The sequence below is a fragment of the Oncorhynchus tshawytscha genome, linkage group LG03 (genome assembly GCF_018296145.1).
Source record: "Oncorhynchus tshawytscha isolate Ot180627B linkage group LG03, Otsh_v2.0, whole genome shotgun sequence".
NCBI lineage: Eukaryota > Metazoa > Chordata > Actinopteri > Salmoniformes > Salmonidae > Oncorhynchus > Oncorhynchus tshawytscha.
Genome location: NC_056431.1, coordinates 37404647 through 37423199, shown reverse-complemented (window position 1 = coordinate 37423199; position 18553 = coordinate 37404647). Strand labels below are relative to the sequence as shown.

General features: G+C 41.1%; 1 protein-coding gene across 3 annotated transcripts in view; it reads right to left on the bottom strand.

The window, feature by feature from the left end:
• Positions 1-14239, bottom strand: part of LOC112234982 (nck-associated protein 5-like) — a 128767-nt gene extending 114528 nt beyond the window's left edge. For all 3 annotated transcript variants that reach the window (XM_024403374.2, XM_024403365.2, XM_024403359.2), the window contains exon 1: positions 13763-14239. The gene's annotated coding sequence lies outside the window, so the exon portion shown is untranslated. The remainder of the gene's footprint in view (positions 1-13762) is intronic.
• Between the last annotated feature and the right edge of the window lie 4314 nt (positions 14240-18553).

Below are 18553 nucleotides of genomic sequence, written 5' to 3'. Positions count from 1 at the left end.
TGGTGTGATTGATAACATGCAGACACTCAATGTCACGCCCTGACCTTAGACATCCTTTTTTTGTCTCTATTTTGGTTTGGTCAGGGTGTGAGTTGGGGTGGGCATTCTATGTTTTGTGTTTCTATGATTTTCTATTTGTATATTTTGGCCGGGTATGGTTCTCAATCAGGGACAGTTGTCTATCGTTGTCTCTGATTGGGAACCATACTTAGGTACCCTTTTTCCCACCTGTGTTTGTGGGAAGTTAACTTCGTTTAGGGCATATATATATTTGTTTGTAGTGTTTATTGTTTTTGTTGGCGTTCTTTTCTAAATAAAAGAATATGTACGCTCACCACCCTGCACCTTGGTCCTCCTCCTTCAACAGCCATGACACTCAAGTCCTTTTGTTCACGTGACCTAGAATACCTCACATTCAAACGCCGACCGTATTACCCTTTCCCTTTCTAGGGAGTTTTTCCTAGCCACCGTGCTTCTACACCTGCATTGCTTGCTGTTTGGGGTTTTAGACTGGGTTTCTGTACAGCACTTTGAGATATCAGCTGATGTACGAAGGGCTATATAAATAAATTTGATTTGATTTGATTACCTCCTACGAGTATTCTCTTCGGTTGTAGTCACAGCCATGTATATTCCCCCTTAAGCCGATACCACGACGGCCCTCAAAGAACTACACTGGACTTTATGCAAACTGGAAAGCACATATCCTGAGGCCGCATTTATTGTAGCTGGGGATTTTAACAAAGCAAATTTGAGGAAAACGCTACCGAAGTTCTACCAACACATTGACTTTAGCACTCACACTGGAAAAACATTGGACCAATGAAATGGCTACAAGGCCCTCTCCCACCTACCCCTCAGCAAATCTGATCACGACTCCATTTTTGTCCTCCCTTCATATAGGCAGAAACACAAACAGGAAGTACCCGTGCTAATTTCTATTCAACGCTGGTCTGACCAATCGGAATCCATGCTTCAAGATTGTTTTGATCATGCAGACTGGGATATGTTTCCCATAGCCTCTGAGAATAACATCGACGAATACACGGACACGGTGACTGATTTCATCAGGAAGTGTATAGGAGAAGTTGTATTAAAACCTACCTAAAACAGAAACCGTGGATAGATGGCGAGGTGACTGGGAATGTGGCCGAATACAAACAGTGTAGTTATTCCCTCCATAATCAAACAGGCAAAATGTCAGAGACAAAGTGCAATCACAATTCAACGGCTCAGACACAAGACTTATGTGGCAGGGTCTACAGACTATCACAGACTACAACGGGAAAACCAGCCAAGCCGACATCTTGCTTCCGGACAAGCTAAACACCTTATTTGCACGCTTTGAGGATAAAACAGTGCCACCGGCGTGGCCCGCTACCAAGGACTGTGGGCTCTCCTTCTCCATGGCAGACGTGAGTAAGACATTTAAGCGTGTTAACTCTCGCAAGGCTGCCAGCCCAGGCGGCATCCCTAGCCGCATCCTCAGAGCATGTGCAGACCAGCTGGCTGGAGAGTTTACGGACATATTCAATCTCTCCCTATCCCAGTCTGCTGTCTCCACTTGCTTCAAGATGTCCACCATTGTTCCTGTACCTAAGAAAGCAAAGGTAACTGAACTAAATGACCATCGCCCTGTAGCATACTCTTCTGTCATCATGAAGTGCTTTGAGAGGCTAGTTAAAGATCATATCACTTCTACCTTACCTTACACCTAGATCCTAGACCCACTTCAATTTGCTTACCGCCCCAATTGATCCACAGACGATTCAATCGCCATTGCACTGCACACTGCCCTATCCCATCTGGACATCAGGAATACCTATGTAAGAATGCTGTGCATTGACTATAGCACAGCATTCAACTCCATAGCAACCTCCAAGCTCATTATTAAGCTCGGAACCCTGGGTCTGAACCCCGCCCTGTGCAACTGGGTCCTGGACTTCCTGATGGGCCGCCCCGGGTGGTGAAGATAGGAAACAACACCTCCACTTCGCTGATACTCAACACAGGGGCCCCACAACACCCGTGCCAATATATCCTCCAAACACAGGCTTCTCTTGCATTATCACTTAAATAGACACCGGCTGGAATGTGGTTTAAACCAATCAACATTCAGGGGTTATTTTTCGGTTTCATGAGCGTTTATGGCCGCTTGTTCTCATGTTGTATTTTTGGTCTCGTCTCCATTGCTCCACTGTGCTGTGTCCAGCTTCCCATTTAGACCAGAGATCTGTATATAATGACAAGATTCTAGTCTCCTCCCTAGCAATGGGAATCGTTGTCCCAAAGGCGGGAAGGTAGATGACAAGCTTAGGTCAATGTGTTTTTATGGGCTTATAAAATAAGGACAATGTGTTTTTATGGGGTTATTTTGGACAGATTTTAGCAAGTGTGAAACCTCTCGCTTTGCCTCTTCTTCTATGGTTTACACACACACCAAGCCCCTCTCCCTGCCTCTCTCGCCAACAAAGTTGAGAGAGTTCACATCTTCCTCTCTGACAAGAGGTTTCAACTAGCTATTTGCATTTGAGGTTTGCTCCAACAGAATCGGCCATATGGACACCAAAACACATTGAGACATTATTTTACTGTAATAGAGACATTTTTACAACGATACCCTTTTTATGGCTCAAAAACTATAATTAAATAAAGGTTCAATTAAAAAATAATACTAATAATAATTGCACTTAGAGCATACACTACTAAAACAAGAGTAGCCTGTCAATGAACATTGATTATGGAAAATTAATACTCAGTTTGTCGAGCGGCATTGGGGTGGCACGTACTGTTAGCAGCCTTTTAGCCAAAGACTGTCATACTCATGACAGTGCTTATCAGGGCCGGGCATAATATTGTACGAGTTGGTTCTGGTTGGGCCGGCCCGGGCTTATGGTTTGCACAACATTGTAACCTACTGTATGTTAGAGACCAACGGCTGGCAGTGGCTGGGTGAGAAGCGTGCGTGCCTGTGTCTCTCAGAACTGGAACAAGATTCACTTTCTACGATCTCTCTCCCTCTCTCTACTCTGATAGACATGAATGAGCCTGCAACTCTTATCTCTCCAGCGTTGCACTTCACCATGTATTTCCTTATGGAACAAAACAATCTCACACTCAATTCGTGCACATATGTACAAAAGTGTTTCAGCAGATTGTGCTTTTTTTGTGTGTGAAAATACGTAAGGAGAGAGAACAATGGCTAAGCATGGTCTTAAACATGCAGTGCTCCACCCCCCTTCCAACCCCCAAACAAATTGCAAAAATCTCTAAAGCTGGAGTCTTATATCTCCCTCTCTAATGTTAAGCATCAGCTGTCAGAGCAGCTTACCGATCACTGTACCTGTACACAGCCAATCTGTAAATAGCACACCCGACTACCTCATCCCCATATTATTACTTTACCCTCTTGCTCTTTTGCACCCCAGTATCTCTACTTGCACATCGTCATCTGCACATCTATCCCTCAAGTATTAATGCTAAATTGTAATTATTTTCACCTCTATGGTCTATTTATTGCTTACCTCTGTACTCTTCTACATTTGCACACACTGTTAATAGATTTTTCTATTTTTCTATTTTTCTTTTGTCTTATTGACTGTACTTTTGTTTATGTGTAACTCTGTGTTGTTGTTTTTGTCGGATAGCTTTTCTTTATCTTGGCATGGTCGCAGTTGTAAATGAGAACTTGTTCGCAACTGGCCTATCTGGTTAAATAAAGGTGAAACAAAAAATTAAATTAAATGTTGGAGCCCGTGAACACTGGGTACTGGTAAGTGCAACACAACAAACGAACAGCATAATTCATAACACACAGCTGTCTTTGAGGGTCACTACAATATCATAGTAGTCTCATGTTTTATTTATTATTAATGACAATGCTGTTTTCTATGCTTGTTTTAACTTAATACTTTGGGATACTGGTGCTATATCAGAGGGTTGCCAGATTGGAAAAAAATCTATATTGGCAGATTGTTTTGTGGTGTTGAGAAAGGTATTTGATTTGGGAATGGGAATGGATACATTTTCATGGTGGGAAATGAATTAATCAACAAATGTGGGGAAACAGAAGACCTGCAAAAAATATATATGTTTGGTTTAAATTCCCCTGGTGCAACTGCATGGTATTTGCAATTATAACAAGTCTGGTCTATGATCAATTAAGCCATACCAATGCAGTGTAACAGGTTAATGTAAAATAATGAATTATGTTAGCTTACACTAATGGCACTTCCAAGGCCATTTCATGGTGATTATTATGGTTGTATCTATCATTTATTTTCTTCTGCTATATTGTTGGCAGCGGTGGGCTCACGTCCAGCTCACGTCTAGTTAAGTGATCTAGTGGTGGGAAGCATTCTGTTTTTCAACATTGTGTTGGGTGTAATTACATTGATATATCTAGTGAACAATGGATAAGCAACAATGGGCGTGACAGATAGAAGTAGTCACTGCAGGTATGATCAAGCCTTACATCAAAGTTGCCTGAAGCGGAATGGAAAGTGCTATGCCATTTATTCAGAAGAAAATCCTCTGTGACTAGACATTTACATAAGTTAACTTACCAGTGTGGACCCAAAACAAACACATTATACACATTTACTAACAACCTGTACAAAGTGTTATTACAACCATGGTGTTGTTTTGTTACTGAAGTTTATATATCAAGTAACCTGACAATGATCCACATCATATGGGTAGACAAATAATGTGCAAAACACAACTATCCTTTTTTTAGGATCCAAATCAGTAATATGAATCACTGTTGATCCATCCTGTTCTGATCTAATGAGATGGATGTAGGATTTCATACGGACTAGAATGAAGGCCTTTCCCAGTCGTGAAGGACAAAGCTGGGCCTCTTGCTTCTCATTGGCGAAGACTGAACTCAAGTTAGTGGTTATGTCAGACTCTCTTATACCCCTATTCCCAAAATCTTATACCCCATAGGTTGTAAATAAACCCCTTTTAAGCTGATATAACTTGTATAATTATTATTGGCTGTGATGGAAATTGCAATGGAAATTGCTGCTGACATTAAACATAATTATTTCTTTCTTCAGTGGAAATGCAAAATATGTATAAAAATGCCAAATATACCAAAATCTAAATCAAGCAGAAATGTACGGCTATTTAACCATCTTAATTATTACTAAAACATGCAAACTACAGACATTTAACCAGTTAAAGATAACGAATGACAACTAGATAAAAATATTTTATAAATAATAATCCATACAAAAGTAAAGAGTTGGAGAGTTGAATGCAAACAAAGTGAGTGTGTGTATTATGTGTGTAAGTGTTTGTGTGCATTTGTGTGTGTGTGTGTATTATGGTGTGTATTATAATCTCCCATCAAAAAAAATGTATCCCCAATCCCTAATCAATCCCTAATCAAATGCCCTCATCGATACCACAAAACACAACAGAAAAATCTGTATTTTTTCTCCAATCTGGGAACACAGCCTTGTATAAAATGGATTGTGAAAGAAATGGTGTCATGTACATGAAAAAGTGGTGGCTTGTACTAAATGCATTATGAAGAAAATTGTGTAATGTAGGCTCCATGAAATATGAAATGCGTTATGAAGAAAATCGTGTAGGCCCACTGTTGACTACACACAAAAAGGGGCCTTTCTGACAACAAGTGCACCAGTAACCCAAAGTATTAAGCAAAAATAAGAATAGAAAACAGTATAGGCATTACAAAAAAATGGCAACAACATAAGGCTACAATTACAATATAATTATTTCGGTGGCAACCTGGTTGATTAACAATATTGGGTTGTTTACATATATATTTTTAAATATATAAATAAATGTGGGACACAGAAAATGGCAATGTATAACACCATTATCCATCATCCATTGCTATAATGACCTTCAAAAGATTGTTCCGAAGTTTGCCCCCCCCCAAAAAGTATTTTCCAATGAATAAAGTCGCACAATAATGTGTCTTATCACACAAATGAAGCAACACAAAACTCTGACAGGCACAAGAATACAAAATAGGGGGGGGGGGGTATTTCACTACCCAAAATAGCGTTCGTCATGAACATGACGGGGACGAAGCCCAAAACAAACACGTAAAAATATAACTGTATCACTGTATCACTGTATCACAATTCCAGTGGGTCAGAAGTTTACATACACTAAGTTGACTGTGCCTTTAAACAGCTTGGAAAATTCCAGAAAATGATGTCATGGCTTTAGAAGCTTCTGATAGGCTGATTGACATAATTTGAGTCAGTTGGAGGTGTACCTGTGGATGTATTTCAAAGCCTACCTTCAAACTCAGTGCCTCTTTGCTTGACATCATGGGAAAATCAAAAGAAATCAGCCAAGACCTCAGAATTTTATTTGTAGAACTCCACAAATCTGGTTCATCGTTGGGAGCAAAATCCAAACGCCTGAAGGTACCACGTTCATCTGTACAAACAATAGTATGCAAGTATAAACATCATGGGACCACACAGCCATCATACCACTCAGGAAGGAGACGCGTTCTGTCTCCTAGAGATGAACGTACTTTGGTGCAAAAAGTGCCAAGTGTCAATCCCAGTACAACAGACAAGGACCTTGTAGGGCCTCCCGGACCTTGTAGGGCCTCCTGCGATGCAGTGCCTTAGACCACTGTGCCACCAGAGACTCTGGGTTCGAGCCCAGGCTCTATCGCAGCCGGCCGCGACCGGGAGGTCCATGGGGCCGGTAGGGATATCCTTGTCTAGCTAGCACACTAGCTACTCCTGTGGCGGGCCGGGCGCAGTGCACACTAACCAGGTCGCCAGGTGCACAATGTTTCCTCCGACACATTGGTGCGGCTAGCTTTCGGGTTGGATGCGTGCTGTGTTAAGAAGCAGTGCGGCTAGGTTGGGTTGTGTTTCGGAGGACGCATCGTCTCTCCCGAGCCCATATGGGAGTTGTAGCAATGAGACAAGATAGTAACTACAAACAATTGGATACCATGAAATTGGGGAGAAAAAGTGGGTAAAATTCAAGAAAGAAAAGGACCTTGTGAAGATGCTGGAGGAAACAGGTACAAAAGTATCTATACTTTTTCTATACCACAGTAAAACGAGTCCTATATCAACATAACCTGAAAGTCTTCTAAGCAAGGAAGAAGCCACTGCTCCAAAACCGCCATTAAAAAAGCCAGACTACGGTTTGCAACAGCACATGGGGATCGCCATAATGACCATCGCTATGTTTGGAGGAAAAAGTTGAAGCCGAAGCACGAGGGTGGCAGCATCATGTTGTGGGGGTGCTTCGCTGCAGGAGGGACTGGTGCACTTCACAAAATAGATGGATTCATAAGGAATGGAAATTATGTGGATATATTGAAGCAACATCTCAAGACATCAGTCAAGTTAAAGCTTGGTCGCAAATTGGACTTCCAACTGGACAATGACCCCAAGCATACTTCAAAAGTTGTGGCAAAATGGCTTAAGGACAACAAAGTCAAGGTACTGGAGTGGCCATCACAAGGTCATGACCTCAATCCTATAGAACATTTGTGGGCAGAACTGAAAAATCATGTGCGAGCAAGGCAATGCTACCAAATACTAATTGAGTGTATGTAAACTTCTGACCCACTGGGAATGTGATGAAAGAAATAAAAGCTGAAATAAATCATTCTCTCTTCTATTATTCTGACATTTCACATCCTTAAAATAAAGTGGTGATCCTAATTGACCTAAAACAGGGACTTTTTTACTAGGATTAAATGTGAGGAATTGTGAAAAACTGAGTGTATTTGGCTAAGGTTTATGTACACTTCCGACTTCAACTGTATATACACAGTGTGTCAAATCAGAGGGCATGTTGTCCGGTCCTCTGGCAGTCTCCATGGGGGTGCCACAGGGTTCAATTTTCGGGCCGACTCTTTTCTCTGTATATATCAATGATGTTGCTCTTGCTGCGGGCGATTCCCTGATCCACCTCTACGCAGATGACTCCATTCTGTATACTTCCGGCCCTTCCTTGGACACTGTGCTATCTAACCTCCAAACGAGCTTCAATGCCATACAACACTCCTTCCGTGGCCTCCAACTGCTCTTAAACGCTAGTAAAACCAAATGCATGCTTTTCAACCGTTCGCTGCCTGCAACCGCACACCTGACTAGCATCACCACCCTGGATGGTTCCGAGCTAGAATATGTGGACATCTATAAGTACCTAGGTGTCTGGCTAGACTGTAAACTCTCCTTCCAGACTCATATCAAACATCTTCCATCTAAAATCAAATCTAGAGTCGGCTTTCTATTCCGCAACAAAGCCTCCTTCACTCACGCCGCCAAACTTACCCTAGTAAAACTGACTATCCTACCGATCCTCGACTTCGGCGATGTCATCTACAAAATAGCTTCCAATACTCTACTCAGCAAACTGGATGCAGTTTATCACAGTGCCATCCGTTTTATTACTAAAGCACCTTATACCACCCAACACTGCGACCTGTATGCTCTAGTCGGCTGGCCCTCGCTACATATTCGTCACCAGACCCACTGGCTCCAGGTCATCTACAAGTCCATACTAGGTAAAGCTCCGCCTTATCTCAGTTCACTGGTCACGATGGCAACACCCACCCGTAGCACGCGCTCCAGCAGGCGGATCTCACTGATCATCCCTAAAGCCAACACCTCATTTGGCCGCCTTTCGTTCCAGTTCTCTGCTGCCTGTGACTGGAACGAATTGCAAAAATCGCTGAAGTTGGAGACTTTTATCTCCCTCACCAACTTCAAACATCTGCTATCTGAGCAGCTAACCGATCGCTGCAGCTGTACATAGTCTATCGGTAAATAGCCCACCCAATTTTACCTAACTCATCCCCATACTGTTTATATTTATTTACTTTTCTGCTCTTTTGCACACCAGTATCTCTACCTGTACATGACCATCTGATCATTTATCACTCCAGTGTTAATCTGCAAATTTGTAATTATTCGCCTACCTCCTCATGCCTTTTGCATACAATGTATATAGACTCTTTTTTTAAAAATTTTATACTGTGTTAATGACTTGTTAATTGTTTACTTCATGTGTAACTCTGTGTTGTCTGTTCACTGTTCACACTGCTATGCTTTATCTTGGTCAGGTCGCAGTTGTAAATGAGAACTTCTTCTCAACTAGCCTACCTGGTTAAATAAAGGTAAAATAAAAAAATAAAAAAATAAAATATACTAATCAGAGGGAATGGGAACCAGGTGTGCGTCATGAGACAAAAGAGTCCGGGGTTGGTGGTAATGATCCAGTCCAGTGACGCCTAGAAGGCCGGTGACGTAGACCTCCGGAGCTGGTGAATGGAATGAGCAGCAGTAACACGGGAATCCGTGACAAGGAGCTGCAGCACCATGAGAAAGCATATAATTTAGCCACAGAGGATCAGCTAAAGAAAATATTAATAACTCTTAGCTCTGGAGTGTAGCCCACTAACAAGGCATAGCCTACAGTTGGAAACACGTGGCAAATCTGTCACTGAACAAACAGCATGCAGACAAAACAGGTCTTTGGCAATACTTGAAATACTATAGCTGTAAAAACACAGGTTGGAAGGCAAATGGCTCCTGTTGAAATGAGAGGACTCTAATCTGTCTGCTGTAGGCTAGCAAAATATTTGATAAATTTTCAAATAGGCCTATTGTTTTACAAAGTAAAACGAGAGAGAGAGAGAGGCTTTTAGCACGAGCACATCGGCCATCACCAGCGAGTGACCTGCGCATCATTGGGTGAGTCAGTGAAGCTGGATATCATTTTTAGGACTATAATTTCCTCCTCGTGTTGTAGCCTACAATATGTGCCTGCAAACATCTAGGCCTGGGCTATTGATGAATTCAAGACAAGGTCGTTTTTATTATGGTGCTATCATGACAACTGGGAAGTCTGGAAAGAAACAAGGTCCAATCATGACGTCAGTGATCTACAGGTCGAAAGTCGGAGCTCTGGAAAGGGGCCTGATCTCCCAACTTGGAATTCCGAGTTGAATGAGTCCTCAGTTATCTTGAACACACTGGAGTCAGAAGTCTGAGATTTCCCAGTTAGAGAGTTTTGAACATGGCATTAAAAAATATTATGCCAAAGACTCCAGTCATGTAAAAAGATGTAGAATTGCAAGGGTCAAGTGTCAAACTTTTTCCGTACCCTAGGCCTCTAAATATTTTCTCCATATGTGCAACTTCCATCATTGAACATGCAATGATATGCATGTTTATTTATTTTACCTTTATTTAACTATGCAAGTAAGTTAAGAACAAATTCTTATTTTCAATGATGGCCTAGGAACAGTGGGTTAACTGCCTCAGGGGCAAAACAACAGATTTGTACCTTGTCAGCTCGGGGACTTGATCTTGCAACCGTTTCGGTTACTAGTCTAACGCTTGGCTAACCACTTGGCTACCCTGCCGCCCCAGGCAGTATATGTAATATAATGCTTTACTATAAAGGTGATTTGCTTTCTCATGCGTTCCAGTACCTCAGAGCTCCCTAGGTCACTACCCTCTCATGCTCACATTTTGCTCCGGCACCTGATTTACAAATTAAGCACTGGTTATACTAGCTAACACGTCTGGGTTTTATAAATGTGCAATAAGCATAAAGCACAATTATATAAGGAATTGGCAACTCGTTCTCATTCTGAGAAATTAGGTAGTCCACTTGATTTCAACATCTTAACAAAGTGGACAGGCTAACATGCTTTTCAAACCGTTGGAGAGAGACAGAATGGTGTGTTCATAACAATTCAACTGTTCAACCTTGATAGCTAGCAAATAGATCCAAATTGGCTAAACTTGAAATACAAAGGTTAGCTGGCTAATCACTTGGCTTGAGAGATTGTTGATGAGACGTGTTAATTTTCTATAGCTTAATGCCTGCTGCAATAAGTTATCATTATTACTGAATGTGCATTATGCATGGTTCTAGTTCAGTTTGTAACAAAAAGACATGAAAGCCAGATCAGTGATTTTGCCAAAAAAAAAGCAGCTTAAACTATTTAGATAAAATAATAAAATTAGTAATGGGTCTTAAGGTTGTGGAAGGCTTAAATTTAGCCGAGCTATGACTTCACAAGCCCTGAATTAATTATTGCTGACTGTTTGAAATGCAGTGTATTTGACCTTTAATTGTACAACATTGCTTATTTAGAGAATAGCCCCCAAAAATATGAGATATATACAGTACCTGTCAAAAGTTTGGACACACCTTGTCATTCCAAGTTGTTTTTTGTGTGACTATTTTCTACATTGTAGAATAATAGTGAAGACATCAAAACTATGAAATAACACATAGAAGAATGTAGTAACTAAAAAAATGTTAAACATCTCAATATAATTCTTCAAAGTTGCCACTCTTTGCCTTGATGACAGCTTTGCACACTCTTGGCATTCTCTCAACCAGCTTCGTGAGGTAGTTACCTGGAATGCATTTCAATTGACAGGTTTGCCTTGTTAAAATGTCCTTCCTTCTTAATGCATTTGAGCCAATCAAATAAGTAAAGAGAAACGACAGTCCATCATTACTTTAAGACATGAAGGGCTGTCAAAGTTTCTTCAAGTGCAATCGCAATAACCATCAAAAGCTATGATGAAATGAGGAAGGAAAGGAAGACCCAGAGTTACCTCTGCTGCAGAAGGTAAGCTCATTAGAGTTAAATGCACCTCAGATTGCAGCCCAAATAAATGCTTCACATAGTTCAAGTAACAGACACATCTCAACATCAACTGGAGACTGTGTGAATCAGGCCTTCATGGTCGATTTGCTGCAAAGAAACCACTACTAAAGCACACCGATAAGAAGAAGAGACTTGCTTGGGCCAAGAAACATGAGCAATGGACATTATATCGGTGGAAATCTGTCCTTCGGTCTGATGAGTCCAGATTTGAGATTTTGGGTTCCAACCGCCGTGTCTTTGTGAGACGCAGAGTAGGTGAACGGATAATCTCTGCATGTGTAGTTCCCACCGTGAAACATAGAGGAGGAGGTGTGATGGTGTGGGGGTGCTTTGCTGGTGACACTGTCTGTGATTTATTTAGAATTCAAGGCACACTTAACCAGCATGGATACCAGGACAATGACCCAACACACCTCCAGGCTGTGTAAGGGCTATTTGACCAAGAAGGAGAGTGATAGAGTCCTGCATCAGATGACCTGGCCTCCACAATCACCTGACCTCAACCCAATTGAGATGGTTTGGGATGAGATGGACCGCAGAATGAAGGAAAAGCAGCCAACAAGTGCTCAGCATATGTGGGAACTGCTTCAAGACTGTAGGAATAACATTCCAGGTGAAGCTGGTTGAGAGAATGTCAAGAGTGTGCAAAGCTTTCATCAAGGCAAAGGGTGGCTACTTTGAATAATATAACATATATTTTGATTTGTTTAACACTTTTCTGATTACTACATGATTTCATATGTGTTATTTCATAGTTTTGATGTATTTACTATTATTCTACAATGTCGAAAATAGTTTTTTTTTATTAAAAAAAACCTTGAATGAGTTGGTGTGTTCAAACATTTGAATGGTACTGAAACATGAATCGCCCATAAGTTTGAAAAAATGTAGATGAGATTTTAAATCCGTATTGTGCGGCCCTAATTGTGTAACAATTCACTTCTACTCAAACGGGTGAAGCGAGGATGTGCAGTAAGGGCCGGCAGGGTGTTCAAAACAAAAAGTATACAAACATGTTGTTATTAAAACCTCTGCTGACGTCAGCTGAAAATTAACTGTCCTTGACATCATGTCTAAAGCATTAATTTTAGATAGGTTAGAGTACCCCTATAAGCCTGTAAAAGTGGGGCTAGCTATCTTTGTTCCCAGGCTATTGCTATCTGCAGCACAAACATATGTCTTGATTGTGTAAACAACACCTTGATTACATAAACTATTTGATTTAATGAAACTAAAATGAGTGCATACTACCACCGTCTATTTATGACGGAGAGTATTTATATTGTTCACTGTGTGTATCATATTCTCGTCGCACTTGCCTGTTTGTATCTAAAACATGTAGCTTAATTACCTCAACCTAAATGTATTTAGCATTCTCTCTTGTCCAGACAGTCGATTGTGTGCCTTGATGGACTAATCATGCAAATGTGTCTGTGGACAATGACCATCCCCTTGCCCTGAGCCACATCACATCCACTGTTGAGTAAGAGTCCTCTCCTATTCAGGGCTGCTGCTGTTGTTGCCCATTATCTCCCATTTCTATTGGATGAGACAGCCTTCTCATCAGGAAGAAACATGGAGGTATACATCACATAATGCGTGCTACGCACTTTTAAAAATTCTGTATTCCCTTTTTGGATCTGTGTGCACACTTGTTTAGATAGGTGCCAACAGAAGCAATACTCTGTATGTACACTAATCTAAGAAAGTTGCTCCACCTAAAGTGCACAGCTGGCACGGAAACCCATTAGATTCCGCATTTGAGTCCCGCATTCAAGTTTCAACAGTAATTTACAGTTACCTGGCACAGTGCCATTTTGAGGTTTATACCCCAAAGGGGTTTATACTCCTTTGGGTTTATCCAGTTTATACTACTTATTACATAAGTGCAGTCCATTAACACATCATGGACCTTGCTACTGCTACACAAACCCTACCTCACAATTGTCATCTGTCTATCTGTCAGTCAGTCGCCATGACAATTCTCAGGCCATGCATAACACACCAACAATGTGGTAATTCAGCGCCACACTAAGCAGTCTGACATTTCAGCATGACGTTCATTCATTTAAAGCAGCCATCATGGCAGCATCTTACCCTGCCACTGACTATCCATGAGTAGGGATGTCAGTATAGACAGCACATGGAGGAATCTTCACTGTAGAGCATGCAGTGGTGGTGATCAGTGGGGGTGCAACATAGCACCATCCTTAATGGCCAGGTCTCCCTTGAAAAATAAGTATTTTGATCTCAATGGGACCACTTGGTAAAATATAGATACAATAAAATCCAGTCAGGGAACCCAGTCAAGGGCCCATGTTGAAGTTTCAATGAAGAGGAGGCATGGTTTGGTCTTCACGACTTCAACAGCTGTTTAGATCCAGGGAGGAATAACAGGGAAATCCACTAGGAATCTGAGAAAACAAAATCCACTTGAGGTTCATATCCACGGATAAAGGAAAAGGCTCTCGCAAAAATACCATAACCCCATGTGCACTAAAATTTCTCTCTCTCTCTCTCTTTATCTCTCTCCCTCTCTCTCTCTCTCTCTCTCTCTTCTCTTAGCCTCTCTGCAATAACTCCTTAATCGCTCTATTTCTGTACTTTTCTCTGATGCTCACTCATACTTCCTCTCTCTCTCTCTCTCTCTCTCTCTCTCTCTCTCTCTCTCTCTCTCTCAGTGTTATGCTCGGCCTGTGCCCAGGGGATGTATAACATGTGTTCAGGGTGGGGGTTGGGGACTGCTGAATTCATAAGTGGCATGTTCTGCTTCTGCAAGGCTGGTGAGGATAGCCATCGCATTGTGTACTATTTTAAAGAGAGAGATCATGATAGAGTTCAAAGTTGCCTCCATAGGTACTTCCATAGGTACTGTATACATTTACTTGAATTGACAAAATCTATTAAGTTCAAAGGGAATGTGTGACTTGTGGGTACTGCCGAGGAAGATATGCTACACTGTCACGACTGAATTGGTCTCTGTTGTGCCCCTCTTTTGAAAGGATTAGTCCAATGTCTTCAGTGGAGTAGAATGATTCAATAGAAGATGCACAGATCACGCATTTATCTATGCATTTGTCAGGGCAGAGAGAGAGAGAAATAGAACTCTGCTCTGGAGTATTATTAATAGTACATTAGAAACTGACGTAAAGAAACCAGCTCCTTTATGGCTGTATCACGTCACATGACCCTCAGATGATACGCTGTCAGGCAACTCATGTCAAAAGAATCCTATACCGCGTCTATTGAAGAACTAAAATGCATAAAACTCTTAAAACATTTGATAATTACAGTGACATTTTTATAGTGAACATTAGATTATCAGAAAGAAATGTAAGGGCTATAAAATAAGGGCAATAGCATTAACGCCTGATATGATATAATATAGTATCTGCAGCAGGGAGGGGCAATATAAGTCCTCAGGGGCCGGAGTGGTGTCACACTTTTTCCCCATCCCTAGTGAACACAGCTGATTAAGCTAATTGCATTCTAAACTGAAGATCATGATTAGTTGATTGTTGGAGCCAGGTGTGTTAGCTGGGGCCGGGGATGGGGGCTGTGGCAAAAGTGTGACACCAATCAGGACCCCGAAGACTGGAGTTGCACATTCCACATCCATGGTTTGAAAATACAGTAACAGACAACCAATTCCATGTTATCATAATGCCTGTCCTCTCAGCGACTCCCTAATCCACACTTTCTACCCTCCTAGAAAGTGCTTAGAAGGGAGTGTCAACCTAGAATCGAGGCATGATGGCATTTATAGTCATTAGGGCTATCAGAAGTGACTCACCAGGCTTAGTGAGATTAATAAAGAGGGAGGTATGGAGAGAGAGAGAGAAAAGGGGAGGGAGAGAGAGTTTTAATGTCACATGCACAAGTACAGTGAAACGCCCTTCTTGCAAGCTCTACATCCAAACAACGCAGTAATCAATATCAATGTAGTGCTAAAAATAACATAGGGATACTGGAGTGATAGAGGTAGATATGTATAGGGGTAAGGTGACTAGGCATCGGGAATATATAATAAACAGAGTGGCAGAAGTGTATGTGATGATTGTGAGTGTGTGTTCGTTATGCAAATGTGTGAGAAAATGAAGTGTGTGTGTGTGGGGGGTAGTGCCAGTGTGTGTGAATTTCTAGAGTCCTGTGAGTGTGCATAGAGACAGTGCAAAAAAAAATGTAATACAAGGGTCAACACATTTAAACACACGTTTAGACATGTTGTTAGCTATTTGGCAGTTGTATGGCTTGGGGATAGAAGCTGTTCAGAAGCCTGTTTGTCAGAGAGAGAGAGAGAGAGAGAAAGATATTAATAAAGTACCTATCTAATGGTCAATTAGTTGTCTTTTCTTCACCCGAGGGGAATACATGAGTCTTCAGACTTGTGGTTGTTCTTCTAGTAAGAGCACCCAACTGACTGGTTCTAAGCCATCAGAAGCCACACATCACCTGGACCAATTTCATCCTCTGACAGTAAGCTAATGTATGGGGACATGAGTGACAGTTGCTTAGATTGAATAAGGTCGTTTTTTCAAAACAAAGTATGGAGTGAGTGTTAATGTATGACTGTGCGGTGGATACTGTATGGATAAATTATCAAAAATGAGAATAGGGATCCATGTGCATGTACAACATGAGTGTGTGTGTGAGTGTTGGGAGGACCAGGACACCCCTGGGCTTGTGCCGTGACCTACATTGGGGCCTGATGTGCCCAAGGCTGGTAGGGGTGTGTGTGTGTGTGTGTGTGTGTGTGTGTGTGTGTGTGTGTGTGTGTGTGTGTGTGTGTGTGTGTGTGTGTGTGTGTGTGTGTGTGTGTGTGTGTGTGTGTGTGTGTGTGTGTGTGTGCATGTGCGTGTGCGCGTGCGCGTGTGCGTGTGCGTGTGCGTGTGCGTGTGTGTGTGTGTGTGTGTGTTTGAGTACACATATGCGTGTGTGCAGTATGTACTGTACTGATGAGATGAAGCTGCATGGCTGCATTAACTGTGTGACTAAGAGGCTCAGCTGGACAAGATGCAAAGGGATGAATGTGCACACGCTAAGAGGGATCATACAGATGCATATAAACACTAATGCAAATGAGTACAGAATACTGAAGGAAAATTCATACCTAAAGTTGACTGTACAGACAAACCACAATGGTACACAAAATCATTAAGATGATAGTGCATATTTAGCAGTGTGATGTTGTTCCCCTAGATTATGCACCAAGTTGCACACAAGGACCAATTCAAATAGGCCAGGTCAAGAGGGGATGTTAATAATTTGATAATAATAATATATATATATATATATATATATTTTTTTTTTACATTTAATTACAGCATAGCTAATGCTATTTTTTGGTGTACAAACACTTTTTCATATCAATATTGTACATAGACATGATTGTAAAAGTTTTGTATATTTTGGTTTGGCCCATCGCGGCTTATCTGTATTTCCCCACCCCCTTATTATTCTCTTTTGCCTGACCTTAGGCTAGCAAGGTGCCTGAGAGCTGTGACTGCGCTAAGGGCTAAAATATTGTGTGTTGTCTCTTCGTGTGCAGGGCAAATAAAAAGAATCCAACCAACAGACCTCCAGTTGTGGCAGTGTCCTAATTAAAAGTACACAACGCAGAATGAACGACGCTACAGATACATAAAGGTACATTAAGGGTACAATACACCCAATTTTCCCTCTGGAATGCCTAGATACAGTATTAATCTGTAACTCACACTCTCAGATCTCCTTGTGCGCTTTCAAACGTATGTGAAACACAGTCCTGGGTCAAAATAACATTATGTTTTCTTTCAATTCATTTAGGTGCGCTTGATTTAGCTTGTCTGATCTGCTGGGTGGGCATGGTTTGCCCCTTTGGGACAACTTCATGGGTTTCATTGGGCCATTTACCACTTTTAGCCAAGTCCTGTAGCAAAGGAGCACTACTATAAACCACTAAATCTTTCGGTTATACTGTCCATGCAAATATAAATTACTTTCGCACAGAATTGTGGTCAATTCCATATCAAATACCAAATACAAATATACACCTCCTTACAATATTTAACTTTATAATCACTCCACTCAATAAAGCGTTTATAATGGGTTAGTAAATAGTTTGATTTATCACTGCTCCATTTATAAGATATTTAATATAGGTCCTTATAAACCATTTACTAATCATTAGTTTAGTCTTTTTTGCGTGGCCTCATCTAAAGTGTGGGCTACTCACATTTTATAAAAACGTAATTCTTTTCAGTGTAATTTCTCATAAAAAGATGAACATGCCACTGGTAGACATTCCAACAGTACCTGATGCTCCTTATGGTCTCAGAATAGCCTAGAACATATCAAATGGGAAATGAATAAGCACACAACACAGGATGTTCAAGGAAATATATTGAACATTTTAGTCACAAAAACTGTTGTGAAGCGACTGTTACAAGGACTTGAGAAAGAGTTGTAATGTGAATGTTTTTCTAATGTTGCATACCTCGCAAATGCAAACTAATCATAAAACAGGTATATGCACCCTACACACAATAGTTTTTCTCTAATGGATTTTTATTCCTTCATTTACTACTGATATGTATGATTTGTAGGTAGAAATGTTAAATGTATAACACTTAAATGCTTCCAGAGCAGTCTTTTAACTGCAGACTATTTTCACACATGGCTTTGTTTGGTGGCACCTTTACTGGGCCTTTAAAGGTAGTAACTCTTTAAACATAATAATATATTCAGATGTTCTGTTTCTTTGCCTCGTAAGCAGTCTATGGACTGCTTTTAAATCTCAATGCAGAAAATGATCAGGTATTTTTTGTCTAAGAGCTGTTTGAAAAGACCGCCTGAGTTTTCAGCCTGTTTTGGTGGGATGGAGTTTTGGCCTTCCTGGTGAAATTAACA